This window comes from Macaca fascicularis, chromosome 3 (genome assembly GCF_037993035.2).
Source record: "Macaca fascicularis isolate 582-1 chromosome 3, T2T-MFA8v1.1".
Lineage (NCBI taxonomy): Eukaryota > Metazoa > Chordata > Mammalia > Primates > Cercopithecidae > Macaca > Macaca fascicularis.
In genome coordinates this window covers 349,315-361,321 of record NC_088377.1, presented here as the reverse complement: position 1 = coordinate 361,321, position 12,007 = coordinate 349,315, and the positions used below count along the sequence as shown (strand labels likewise).

Here is a 12,007-nt window from a genome sequence, read left to right as displayed (position 1 = left end):
TTTTGTGTCATCCGGAGTCCTTTTTCTTCTGATATCTCGAAAATAGATAAGAAAGATAATACGAATATCAAACTGAGCCCTTTTCTTTGGACTTTGTAACAAGGAAAATTCCTAGTAATGGTAAAGTACGATCTAGTAACGATCAATGAATCTGGATGTGAGCTTAAATGAATCTGGATGTGAGCTTTATTTTATGATTCGATTAGGGTATATCCACGAGTCTTGGACTTATCTAAAACTTTAATTTATCTAAAAGTATGCAGTGTTCATTACTTAGCAAAGGTGTCATGGCTTGGTGTCTAGCATTCCGGGTAGAGAGCCATCTCTGTGTTAGGGAGTGTTGGCTCTTTATTGAGGCCATCGGTGAGGCAATGCAAGACAGACAAATGTGGCTTCGGTCCTAATATGACAGCAGACAGCCACCAGCTGGAAAGGTGTACTGAGATTGTAAAGATGTGCTCACTTCCTGAGGCTAGGGACCAGGGCCACTTACAGCCCCATCATCATCTTTTTGAACTGTAAATCTGAATTCTTTTCTCCAAGACAAAATTGGGCAGGGAACCATCAAACTGGGATTCTGGAAATCAGGATGGGGGAGCAGAGAATCCTGCACCCTCACAAACCCCTTTTGCTGTGTTTGCTCCTGGTGCAAGTTCTCACTTCTCCATGGCTTGGGGGCTGAGCAGAGTTCCTGGGGCTGTTGGTGCTACCTCAGCTCTCTGTTCTCACTGCTTGGAGCCAGAGAGGAGGCAGGGACAGAAGTCATGGACTAAAGGCCTAGAGACAGGGCAGGAAGAACGGCAAGATTCAGAGGAAAATGTTTGTTTACAGCCAGAATCAATTGATAGGCATCAACACAATGTTGGAGAGAATGTTGCAGCACAGTGCCCTGGCCTGGCATGCAGGAGCCTGTGACCGTTCCGTCCCCTGGGCCACCTCAGGCTCCTCACCCCCACCCTCAGAGTGTGGGCTTTCATGGCTGCTCTATGCTGGGCCACAGCCCTTCATGAGGCTCCTCTCTGGCAGGGCCACAGAGAATAAAAGGGAGCAGAAACCACATCCTCCACACAGACAGAACCTGCATCAGCCAAATTGTCCATCTGACCAAGGGTCTTCCTTCCTCATTGCCCAGGTGGCTACAACATGTTGTTTGGACCACCAGTTACTGTATCAGACTCTCTTTAATTTTTTGGCTCAAATTGTTTTCTCTCCTTGATTAGATGAGGTACCTTGGTAATAGTTAAATTTGTCTGGAGCCTAGAGGTTGCAAGATCATGAAACTGCAGTTATACCTTCCCAGAGGGGTGGATGGCATCCTCAGATCCTCGACTTGCAGAATGACCTGTGTGGATCTGACTCTAGGCCATCTCCCATTGGAAGAAGAGGAGGGTTTTTATGGTTGAAAGAAGGACCATTGCATTATAATAGGTGCAGTCATTTTGGAATTCTCGGTATGGGAAGAGGCATGTGCTTGTGTATGTGCACACAGGCATGCTTGTTCAGGAACCAAAGGGGTGGACTGCAGTGACATATGTCATTATTTTTGTTTATTCTGCTGCTGTATTCATTTTCAATTGCTGTTGTAACAAATTACTACAAACTTTGTTCCTCAAAAGAACACAAATTTATATTTTTACAGTTCTGCAGATCAGAAGTCCAGTAGTGTCTAAAATCAAGGTACCAGCAGTGCTGTGTTTGTTCCTGGAGGTTCTAGGGGAGAATCATTTCCTGCCCATTTGGGCTGTGGGCAGAATTTATTTCCTTGTGGTTGTAGGACTGAGGTTCCCATTTTCCTGCTGGATTAGGGCCATTCCCAGCTTCTAGAAGCCACCCGCATGCCTTGGCTTGAGGCCCCTTCCACTATTTTCAAAACCAGCAACGGTAGGTCAAAGCCCTCTAACAGGTTCTTCTTCCTTCCTTTTTATGAACTCATCTCATTAGGTTTGCAGCCACTTGAATAATCCCAGATCATTTCTCTATTTTAAGGTCAGATGATCAGGTCAACTGAATTCTACCTATATAACCTTAATTCTTTTTTGCCATGTACGGTAACATATGCATAGATTCTGGGGCTTAGTATGGAGACATACTAATTACATTGTAGCTAGATATTTATGTTGGGGGCAGCATTATTCTGTACCTAGAAGAGAGGGGACTTGTGGGGATGTAGGGTGTGCATATGTTCAGTGTTAACCGATTCTGCTAAGTGGTTTTCCAAAGAGGTATGCTCACTAAAACTATTCTCTTTCATTGGTCTGTTTATTTATTCTCATGTCCATATCATACTGTTTGAATTACTGTCTTGATATCTAGTATTATAAATATTCTTTGTTATTCTTGGAAATTGTATTTGCTTTTTTAGCTTTTTGCATTTCCATATAAATTTTAGAATCAACTGGTTAATTCCCATAAAAATACCTGCTGGGATGTTGAATGGTATTGCTTAGATTCTACAGATTATGTGAGGAATAATTTATATTTTACAGTATAAAGACTTTCAGCCCATGAACACGGAATATCTCTTTATTTATTTGGAGATACTCTTCTTTAATTTATGTCATTTTTTTTATAGTTTTCTTGCACACAATTCACGAGTTCCTAAGTGTTTGATATTTTTAATGCAATTGTAAATGATGTCATTTAAAAATTAATTTTCAGGCCAGGTACAGTGGCTCACTCCTGTAATCCCAGCACTATGGGAGTCTGAGGCAGGAGGATCACTTGAGGCCAGGAGTTCAAGACCAGCCTAGGCAACATAGGAAGATTCCATCTCTACCAAAAAAAAAAAAAAAAAAAAAATTAGCCAAGCATGGTAGTACCTGCCTGTAATCCTAATTACTGGGGAGGCTGAGGTGGGAGGAAGCTGAGGTGGGAGGAGGCTGAGGTGGGAGGAGGCTGACGTGGGAGGAGGAGGCTGGAGCCCAAGAGTTCAAGGCTGCAGTGAGTTTGTGCCACTGCACTCCAGCCTGGGTGACAGAGTAAGATACTGTCTCAAAAAATGATTTTCTAGTTCTTGCTATTGTTTCAAAATACATTTGATTTGTGTATACTATCTTGTATCTAATTACTTTGCTTGTTAATTATAGATTTCTTTGGATCTTTCATGTACACATCCTATCTATCCAAAGGAATAGAAATCAATACATAAAAGATATACCTAAACTTGGAATGTTTATTGCAGTACTATTCACAATAGCAAAGATATAGAATCAACCCGTTTTTATCAACAAATGAATGAATAAAGAAAATGTCATAAATATATGCAAGGGAATTCTATTCAGTCATAAAAAGAAGAAAAGCATGTCATTTGTGGCAACATGGATGGAACTGGAGAGAATTATCTTAAGTGAAGTAATCCAAGCACAAAGAAATAAATATCACCTGTTCTCACTTATATGTGGGAACTAAAATATTTGATCACATGGAGGTCAAGAGGGGAAAAAAAAATAACAGAGATTGGGAAGTGTGGGAGAAAAGGGAGGAAGAGGAGGACTGGGTTAAAGGGTACAAACATATGGTAAGACAGAAGGAATTAATTCCATATTTGATAGTGGAGTAGGGGGACTGTACTTAACCAAAATCGATTGTACTTGGGTGATGGCCATGCTCAATACCTTGACTTGACTTCTGTGCATTATATACATGTAACAAAATTTCTTATGTTCCCCATAAATTTATATAAATAAAAAACAGCAAAAATTGTATAAATAATGTTGTTATCTATTTGTATTTAATTTAGAAGCAATCATCTAGGTAAAAGACCAGTGGGAACAACCCTAATATAGCTAGTTATAGCATGCCTACTCTGATACAGAAACCTGGCTAAGTGTAGGTCAGGCAAAATCTCACTTCATCCTACCAATGACCCTATAAGGTCGGTATTATTATTATCCCTATATTTTAAATATGTAAAGGTAGTAGTAGCCTGACCAATGTAATGCCAAATGGCAGAATTGGGACTTAGGCCTAATGTACCTGACTCAAGAAGTAGCAATTTAATCTGTATCTCCACGTCTGTATATGGACCAAGGAGAAGTAAATTTTGTGTTTGGGAGTACACTTAATTCTTTCTGTCCATCCTAAATATTCTAATCCCCAACCCCATGCCATGAGTGGTTTTTCAGGGAAAGAATTACGACCATGTTGTAAAATCTTGTAAGCTGCAGTTTGCAGGATTAGTATTGGACCAACAATGTCCTCCCACTCAAGTGGCGTAATGGTAGAAAACACTGTTACTAGATAGAGGTGGAATCTCAGGGGAGAAACCTATAGTCTAAACTACAGAACCCAGATTAAAATAGAAAAATTCTGTACTTTTCCTTAAAATAATTTGACTAAATTTTAAAAAATTTTTTTCTGAAAATAAACAGTATTATAAAGTGGTATATTTAAACAAATAAATATCTAGCTACGATGTAATTCTTTTTTATCTAATCTTGAACTAGTGGTTCTGGCTCCATCTTACCTTGTCATAGTCTTTGGAACTCTTCTTGAATGCTTTTTTGGAGTTGCACCTGTTCCTTGGTTTATATATGCTCCAGCTGGCCATGTATAATTCTTGTCAGCTGGCCATAAGACATGATCTGGCAATTTGTCATTCCATTGACTGTATTCATTTAGCTGCTTAAAATGGACACTTACGGATACTTTAGTTTGAAGAATCCTCCTTATAGCAGTGGGCTTTCACCATCTCCTTCCTATGCCATGCAGAAATAATCCTCCACAAAATAAGCACAGACGAAAAATCAGGTTGGTGGAGAACAAGTAAAGAAAAGGAGGAGAGGGTAGGTGAGGTGGGGAGGAGGAAAGGGAGGACCTGAGAAAAGCGAAGATGAGAAAAGCCTCTGCTGCCCTCCAACCCGGCTTGGCCTCCTCCAGCCCCAGCCAGCAGTGCAGAGGCCACCACAGGGAGTCCCCAAGTGTCCGCACCCCTGGGCCTGCCAGGGGCCTCCGCCTGCTGGGCTGCCCTCCCTGTGCGCAAGGTGTGACGACATGTGCGCAAGGTGTGAGGAAATTCTTGGAGAGGGATTTCCCCTGGGTTGCAGAGTCCTGATGAAATCTCACAGGAAAATTGCATGGCCCCCAATGTCCTAGGTGTAGCATTCATTTCAGTTTTTCCAATAGAAATGTCTCCCTGAAGGCTCATATCTGTGCCTTGAGAAAAGAGAAGGCCATCATCACAATAACCCTCCGTTCTGACCAGGATGGAGTTGGAGTTGCTATTGCTCAAAAGCTTCCAGAACCTTCTGCTCCCACTCAGAGTAAACCCAGAACCCTTGCCTGACCCAGAAGCCCCTTGGGGATCTGCCTCACAGCCCACCACCTCACCGATGGCTCTTCTCCCACCAGGCCCTTGCTAATGGCCCTCTCGCTGCACAGCCATCTACTCTTCAGACCTGCCCATCCCTCCTGTCTCAGAGCCTCCAATCCTCTGTTCCCTCTGTCAGAAATCACCACACGCAACTTTGTATTGTCTCTCTCTCTCTTTTTTTTTTGAGACAGGGTCTTGCTCTGTCACCCAGGCTGCCAGGCTGTAGTGCAAGTAGTGTGATCTCGGCTCACTGCAGCCTCCACCGCCTGGGTTCAAGCTACCCTCCTGCCTCAGTCTCCTGAGCAGCTGGGACTACAGGCACCCACCACCATGCCCAGCTAGTTTTTGTTTGTTTGTTTGTTTGTTTTAAGTAGAGACAGGGTTTCACTATGTTTGCCAGACTGGTCTTGAACTCTTGACCTCAAGTGATCCGCCCACCTTGGCCTTGTCTCTTTTTGTAAGTCTCTGTTCAAATGGAGTCTCATCCCAGTGGCCTTTTCTAACTACTCTACCTAAAACAGCAGCTTAGACCATCAGTATCTGTTGCTTACTCTACTTGATTCCTGCCCTGTACTCTATGCTGACAGTGCTGTGTGTCTATTTTCTGTCTTCCCTCCATGGAAGTGAGCCTCGTGCTTGTAAGGGCTTTATCTTGGTTTGTTTGGTGTGGTGTCCCCGTGCCTGTAGCAGTTCCTAATACAGAAAGGATGCACATCAAGCATTTCATGAATAACTATAGAAATTACTGGACTAACATGTGTGTTTGGTTTTTTGTTAGTGTTTTTCACTCAGAATGATTCCTTCCTGGGGGCTTCTGAGTCTCCTCCCTACCCCATTGTCTAGCCCTTTAAATACATTTGACAATAAAGTTCTATCTGTTCACCAGACATATTTGGACATGTCTGAATCCCAGCAAGAGAAGTAGTTTGTTTTTACCCCTGAAGGCTTCCAGCTGTGTGCAAGCAGACTTCTAAAGATGGCACATCATCTCCTTAGCAGATGTGTTTTGATATTTCTAAATCCACCTAACTGTAAGCTGAAAATCCTCCATTGTGTTAAAAAAATTTTTAATTTGTAACTATTTTTATTTCCAATGTAGTTAACATTTCACTCTACTTTTAAGCAATATTCTTTTGCACTAGATTTCTAATTGAAAGTTGTGAAGAATTAGTTGACATCCTAAACTTTTATTTTTATTTTTTGTTTTTTGTTTTTTTACAAAAATTTTGATTTTTAAAAAATGATTTGTTTTACTTGGACTCGGGAAGGGGAACATCATACACCGGGGCCTATCATGGGGAGGGGGGAGGGATTGCATTGGGAGTTATACCTGATGTAAATGACGAGTTGATGGGTGCTTACGAGTTGATGGGTGCAGCACACCCACATGGCACAAGTATACATATGTAACAAACCTGCACGTTATGCACATGTACCCTAGAACTTAAAGTATAATAATAATTAAAAAAAAAAGAAAAGAAAATGATCTGTTCTGCTGCTTCTTTTTTTTTTTTTCTGTCTTTCTTATACTTTAATTTCTGGGATACATGTGCAGAACATGCAGGTTTGTTACATAGGTATACACATGCCATCGTGGTTTGCTCCACCCATCAACCCATCATCTACATTAAGTATTTCTCCTAACGCTATCCCTCCCCTAGCCCCCCACCCCCCAACAGGCTCTAGTGTGTGATGTTCCCCTCCCTGTGCCCATGTGTTCTCATTGTTCACCTCCCACTTATGAGAGAGAACATGCAGTGTTTGGTTTTCTGTTCTTGTGTTAGGTTGCTGATAATACGGTTTCTAGCTTCACCTATGTCCCTGCAAAGGACAGGAACTCATCCTTTTATATGGTGCATAGTATTCCATGGTGTATATACGTCACATTTTCTTTATCCAGTATATCACTGGTGGGCATTTGGGTTCGTTCCAAGTCTTTGCTATTGTGAACAGTACTACAATAAACATATGTGTGCATGTGTCTTTGTAGTAGAATGATTTATAATCCTTTGGGTATATACCCAGTAATGGGATTGCTGGGTCAAATGGTATTTCTGGTTCTAGATCCTAGAAGAATCACCACACTGTCTTCCACAATGATTGAACTAATTTACACTCCCACCAACAGTGTAAAAGCGTTCTTGTTTCTCCACATCCTCTCCAGCATCTGTTGTTTCCTGACTTTTTAACGAGCGCCATTCTAACTGGCGTGAGGTGATATCTCATTGTAGTTTTGATTTGAATTTATCTAATGACCAGTGATGATGAGAGCTTTTTTTCATATGTTCATTGGCTGCATAAATGTCTTCTTTTGAGAAGTGTCTGTTAATGTCCTTTGCCCACTTTTTGATGAGGTTTTTTTTTGGCTTTTTCTTCTAAATTTGTTTAAGTTTCTTGTAGATTCTGGATATTAGCCCTTTGTCAGATGGATAGATGCAAAAATTTTCTCCCATTCTGTAAGTTACCTGTTCACTCTGATGAGAGTTTCTTTTGCTATGCAGAAGCTCTTTAATTAGATCCCATTTGTCAATTCTGGCTTTTGCTGCCATTGCTTTTCGTGTTTTAGTCAATGAAGTCTCTGCACATGCCTATGTCCTGAATGGTATTGCCTAGGTTTTCTTCTAGGGTTTTTTTTTAAGGTTTTAGGTCTTACGTTTAACCCTTTCATCCATCTTGAGTTAATTTTTGTATAAGGTGTAAGGAAGGAGTCCAGTTTCAGTTTTCTGCGTATGGCTAGCCAGTTTTCCCAGCACCATTTATTAAATAGGGAATCCTTTCCCCATTGCTTGTTTTTGTCAGGGTTGTCAGACATCCTAAACTTTTAAATTTCAGAATTTGCATTTTTTTTTCATCTTGCGAGGCTCCGTTTCCTCTACAAGTATGGAGAAGGCAAAAGGCAAGGACACTTCCACAAAGAAGTCGAGGGAAGAGAATCAGCAGGCTTCTAATCAACCAAACATGATTGCTTTGCCAGGAACATCAGCAAAGGGAACAAAAGAAAAAATGTGTCAAAGGCGATAAAGTGCTCTGCCCTGAGAAGAAGGCAGAGTACACTGACAACCCTGGACCTCAGAAGAAGATACCAATTCCTCCATTACCCTCTAAACTGCCACCTGTTAATCTGATTAACCGGGACATCCTGCGGGCCTGATGCCAACACTTGAAGCTGAGTTCCAAAGGTCAGAAGTTGGATGCATATAAGCGCCTGTGTGCCTTTGCCTACCCGAATCAAAAGGATTTTCCTAGCACAGCAAAAGAGGCCAAAATCCGGAAATCATTGCAAAAAAAATTAAAGGTGGGAAAAAGGGAAACATCGCTGCAAAGTTCTGAGACACATCCTCCTGAAGTGGCCCTTCCCCCTGCGGAGGGGCCGCCTGCCCTGGAAGATTCCACTGCCCTCCTTGACGGAGTTAATACAGTTGTGGTGACAACTTCTGCCCCAGAGGATTTGCTGGCCTCCTGGGTGAGAATTTCAGCCAGGGCGAAGATGCCAGAGGCAGTGGAATCTCCACAAGAGGCCTGTGGTGTCCGGTGGCGTGTGGTCCATGGGAAAAGTCTCCACAAGAGGCCTGTGGTGTCAGGTGGTGTGTGGTCCATGGGAAAAGTCTCCCTGCAGTCACAGATGGTTGGGTTCACCTGCAGTTTCATGCTGGTCAAGCCTGGGTTCCAGAAAAGCAAGAAGGATAAAGTGGAAATCATTTAAATGGCTAACAGTATAAGGAGGGTTAAATCAAGCATCCAGGTGTGGAAATAGCTGATTTACATATATAGGTTATGCCATGTGAAACGTTTATGATTTAATATTGGATGAAAAAACAGATACAATATTTTATGTACAGTATAATCTAAAATATCTATGTTTAGTTAAAAATGCAGGAATATAATTATCAAAATTTGAGCGATAAAATTATAAATAATTTTTCTTTCTTTTATAACTCATTTTGTATTTACTAAAGATCCTCCAAAGAGATTATACAGTTTTTTAATTAGAAAAAAAGTTCTTTGTTAAGGAGATCATAAATGATATAATATTTTAAATAATTTAAAAGTTGAGATTGTGAGGATTTCCAGGGACTCCTGCCCCCAGCCCAGCTTGCATCATTGTTTACATGGAAATGTTGGGACTGAGGTGACCTCATGCCTCTCAATTCCCAACCAGCTTTCTCTCCCTCTGGTTCTTAGCCAGCCTGTTAAACAGAAAATAATCAGTGAGACAGATAAACTACACACTAGTGTTCTAACAAGTTACACATAATTCTTTGCTTACCAATTGTCTCCCTCAGAACTTTCTTTTCCTCATAGAGTCAATATAATCATCTATTTTAAATTCAGCTTTTGCCATTTTACAATCTGAGATGCAGGACTTTGCATAGGGCATGGATGGGTTTCCACAATCTGCATGAGGATGGGAGGAGAACAGGGCAGATCCAGCCCTGCTCACTGAGTTCTGGCTGGAGTTACTTGGCTGGACCTCACTCCAGAGAGAGGAGACCTTCCTCTGGACCAGCTACCAAGACAGCCCCTAGTTGGAAAATCTTTTCTTCTAAGGTGACATGCAGCCCCCACTGGAGAGGAAAACACCAGAGAGTTTTAAAAAGGAAAAACCAAGGGAAGCTGAGGAGCTTCTTGATAGGGGACACAGCAGAGTCCGCCCAGCTGGGGTGAATCGCCACAGTTCCCCAACAGGACGGCAGGCTGGAGCCCCAAGTCACTGGCCGCTGCAGCGTGGGAGCAGTGTGAGCCATCTGCAGTGACATTGTCTCCTCCAGCAGCAGCCTCCATCCAGAAATCCATCTCAGAGTCTGTCCTCACAGGAACCTGATGCCAGAGCTGTGCGCTGAAAGTATTTGGACACAGGTATTTTGTGGAACTGGGCATTTTTCAGGTCTTGCTGGAGGTCATGGTGTGTGAACTTGATGGAGCCCTTTCTCATGGGCTTTTTTTCTAAGTGTAGGAGAGCATGGCCCGCTTGACTGCTGGCTTCCAGCACGTGGCTTGCAAACCCAAGCCAGGGTATGTAATTCACTGTAGCCCTTGACAGAACAGCAGGGGATAAAGGTTGTTTTTTAATCTTCTGTTTATTACCCTCAGCCAATTAACTTCTATCTACAGTAGAAGATATTTTGCCAATTGTTTTTTTCAAAATGGAAAAATATCTTGCTCTTTAAAAAGTCTTTTAGAGGCACAGACTTCTCAATTTCATTACATTAAAATCACTAAAAGATAGAAAAAAGTGAAATTCACATGTGAAAGAAATTTTCTTTTGGCAAAATACTCTGTTTTGGTTTGAAATGTTTGTGAATTTTCCGTGCATGTGTCCAGACGCATATGGAGTTTATTCATTCAATTAAGTTACAACATTAGATAACATGGTACATTCAAAAAGTAGTGAGGACACATTTTGTTTCTGTCTCTTTAACTGAGAAAACTGGCTGATGCCTCCTGTGTGCGAGCACTGTGTAGCTGATGCAGATACGGAAACCAAGGTTTTCTTACTTCCTGCCGCTGGCCTGGGCACTGGAGGTTGACTCCAGGAGGGCAGGGTGTCTGTTTTTATTACCACTCAGCAGTGTCACACAAATACACACAGGTGTGTCTGTCCTATAGTGGATGCTGGCAGGCACTGTTCTTATTACCACTCAGCAAGTGCCACACAAATACACACGGGTGTGTCTGCCCTCTAGTGGATGCTGGCAGGCGCTGTTATTACCACTCAGCATGTGTCACACAAATACACCCTGGTGTGTCTGCCCCCTAGTGGATCCTGGCAGGCACTTTTCTTATTACCACTCAGCAAGCGCCACACAAATACACACGGGTGTGTCTGCCCTCTAGTGGATGCTGGCAGGCACTGTTCTTATCACCACTCAGCAAGTGCCACACAAATACACACGGGTGTGTCTGCCCTCTAGTGGATGCTGGCAGGCACTGTTCTTATCACCACTCAGCAAGTGCCACACAAATACACACGGGTGTGTCTGCCCTCTAGTGGATGCTGGCAGGAACTGTTCTTATTACCACTCAGCAAGTGCCACCCAAATACACGCGGGTGTGTCTGCCCTCTAGTGGATGCTGGCAGGCACTGTTCTTATCACCACTCAGCAAGTGTCACACAAATACACACGGGTGTGTCTGCCCTCTAGTGGGTGCTGGCAGGCACTGTTATTACCACTCAGCAAGTGCCACACAAATACATACGGGTGTGTCTGCCCTCTAGTGGATGCTGGCAGGCACTGTTCTTATCACCACTCAGCAAGTGCCACACAAATACACACGGGTGTGTCTGCCCTCTAGTGGATGCTGGCAGGCACTGTTCTTATCACCACTCAGCAAGTGCCACCCAAATACACACGGGTGTGTCTGCCCTCTAGTGGATGCTGGCAGGAACTGTTCTTATTACCACTCAGCAAGCACCGCACAAATACGCATGCGTGTGCCTGCCCTCTAGTGGATGCTGGCAGGCACTGTTCTTATTACCACTCAGCAAGTGTGACACAAATACACACGGGTGTGTCTGCCCTCTAGTGGATGCTGGCAGGCACTGTTCTTATTACCACTCAGCAAGCACCGCACAAATACGCATGCGTGTGCCTGCCCTCTAGTGGATGCTGGCAGGCACTGTTATTACCACTCAGCATGTGTCACACAAATACACCCTGGTGTGTCTGCCCCCTAGTGGATCCTGGCAGGCACTTT

General features: G+C 42.8%; 1 pseudogene; it reads left to right on the top strand.

Annotated features, from left to right (window-relative positions):
• Positions 1 to 8,167: 8,167 nt before the first annotated feature.
• Positions 8,168 to 8,998, top strand: LOC102126225 (developmental pluripotency-associated protein 4-like; annotated as a pseudogene).
• The last annotated feature ends 3,009 nt before the right edge of the window (positions 8,999 to 12,007 follow it).